General features: G+C 38.5%; 1 non-coding gene across 1 annotated transcript; it reads left to right on the top strand.

Annotated features, from left to right (window-relative positions):
- Positions 1-592: 592 nt before the first annotated feature.
- On the top strand, positions 593-699 carry LOC111917826 (small nucleolar RNA R71). The gene has a single exon (XR_002859038.1). It is a non-coding gene; the product is annotated as a small nucleolar RNA R71 (small nucleolar RNA).
- Positions 700-2,578: the final 1,879 nt, after the last annotated feature.

The following is a 2,578-nucleotide window of genomic DNA, read 5'->3' as shown; positions in this document are numbered from 1 at the left end:
CTCAAGTATTGCAGCATCGTGATCATTGTGTCTCTTTTCGGACGCGGCTATGAATCTAGTGAACATTTCTTCCAAATCAGCTTTCTTTTCTACCGGTTCTTCTCTTTGATATAGTCCCCTCTCCTTCTGTTTGTATTTTTCCTCCTTAGCCTTCTTATACTCTTCGTATGGGAGCCATTCCTTCTTAGGTTTTCGCCAATTTTCTTCGTATCGATCGCCACTTGAATAGAAGACTTGAGCTTTCTTATTTCCATTCTCAATTAAATCACAATCCTTAGTGAGATGGGGCCCTCTACAATTTTCACATCCCACCCTCATAGCATGGATTGTTTGATCCATTTTTGTCATTCTTCTATCAAGACTATCAAGCTTAGCTATCACCGCCGATATGCTATCATTTGCCGCGTTTACTACTCCCCGACTTACTTCGTTTCTTGGATTGTGGTATTCTCTAGAGTGCTTAGAGAATTCTTCAATTAGCTCCTTGATTACCGGGGGCGCCTTCTTCGTGAACGGACCTTGAGAATCTAGCAACTGCCTTGTGGTGACATTGACTCCATCGTAGAAAATGGAGACCTCTTGTTGGCTATTAAGGTCGTGATGTGGGCAATTTCTAAGCAAACTCTTGTACCTTTCCCATGCTTCAGTAAGAGATTCTCCATGCTGTTGCTCGAAGTTAGGAATTGCTTTCTTTAGCTTGGCTATTTTGGAGGGCGGACAAAAGTGATCTACGAACTCCTCTTTCATCTTGGCCCATGTGGTGACTGATCCGGGAGGAAGTGACTTTAACCAATCCTTTGCAGCTCCTTTGAACGTGACTGGGAGCATGCGAAGAAGTTGGGTCTCACGGGGGACATTCGGTACATTGAAGTAGTCGACCACATCATTCACTTCGTCCAAGTGCTTGTAGGCGTCTTCTTGATCCTTCCCATAAAAAGGAATATCCTTGAGTTGAGCGAGAATATGGCCTTTTAGTTCAAAAGTGGCAGTCGCAGGAATTGCGGGCTGCACAAGTCCCGGGCCGGTGTCATCACGCATCCTCTTCTTCCATTCCCCCATGGGGACTTCATCGATATTAGCCATAGTGATGACTAAATCGTCTTCAAACTCGGAGTCGTGCTCGAATGTGGGTTCTTCTTCTTCCTCGGTCTCGTATTCGATATCTTCTTGAATTGGGTCTTCGATAGTCAAAGAGGCACTGGATGCTCAGGATTTGCTGCTCCTCTTCTTGCTGAAAACGGACTTGAGGTTTTTGAGTGGCGAGTTCTTTGAAGAAGCGGGTTCTCCAACGGATTTGCCCTTGCTCTTCCTCAGTGCGGATTCTGGGTCTTCAAGAGGGGGGACCAGACGTGTATCAGATCCTCGGGTCATGAAACAACTGTAAACAAAACAGAAAACACATAAAAAGAACAAAAAATAAAACAAAAAAAAAAACAAAACTGAAACAACGATGTACTCGCCGAGTCGGCACGAGTGCACTCGGCGAGTTCAAGGCAAAAACAGAAAAAAAATTCTAGTTACTCTAAAAAACGGAATTTTTTTAAAACTAATCCTACTTACTGAATTGCCTTTTAAATAACTTTGTGTAAGATAAATCCCACACAAAGGATCGATTAAACTAGAATTTAATGTTAATTTAGAACCGTTCCCCGGCAACGGCGCCAAAAACTTGATGTGTGCAAACTCACTTAGTTTTAAACATACTTTTAATTATAAAATAACACACAAAGGCAGTGAACCTATCAAATGTGGTATAGTTGCATAAGTAGGTTTAAAACTAAGTGAGTTTGCACACATCAAGTTTTTGGCGCCGTTGTCGGGGAATGGTAAATTAAAATTAAAATAGGAGTGAACGGCAAATTAAAATTAAAAACCAATTTTATCTAAATTAATAAATAGGAGTGGGGTTTCTCTAGTTTTTCAAGACTAGAAACTTACTAACTATTTCAAATTTAAAAACTAGAAAATAAAGACTTAAGTAGATTCAGTAATTGGGAAGGAACTTCTGTTTAGTTCAACTCAATTGACTCTATGGTTGATTTTAAGGTAATGGTGCAATGGATTAATTCTTTTGTTGGTTACCGATTCAAGTGATTAGATTCGTATTCACTACACTAATCCTTAGCAAATAAACTAACTTAAACAGTGGCCAGTTGTCTAATTTAATTAAATTCACTAGATTACTTATTCGGGTTAATTTAGACTTGCAATAGTTAACTAATTTGGAATTTTAATTAGCTTCTTGTTGATGGTCATCACACAAACTTGCACATAAATTTACTCAATTCTCTTATTAACTCTAGTTTCATGTTCATTAATCCTAGACATATGACATAGTGATCACATAGCATATGAGGTTGATAATTAATAGATGTTCATACTAATCAATTATCTTCCTATTAGCAGAAAATTAATTATTACTCAGACACAAGGTTCTTTAGCAAGCTAAAATAACAAAAATCACCAACTTAGAATTAATCCTACTAATCGATCAAAACATATTGTCAACTTTGTATCCCCAAACAGAAGTCTAAAGGTTTTAGCTCATTATTGAAGTAAATAACAGCAAACAAACAAA

This window comes from Lactuca sativa, chromosome 1 (genome assembly GCF_002870075.4).
Source record: "Lactuca sativa cultivar Salinas chromosome 1, Lsat_Salinas_v11, whole genome shotgun sequence".
In the NCBI taxonomy this organism is placed as follows: domain Eukaryota; kingdom Viridiplantae; phylum Streptophyta; class Magnoliopsida; order Asterales; family Asteraceae; genus Lactuca; species Lactuca sativa.
Note: the sequence above shows the minus strand (reverse complement) of the source record. Positions and strands in the feature narration are given on the sequence as shown.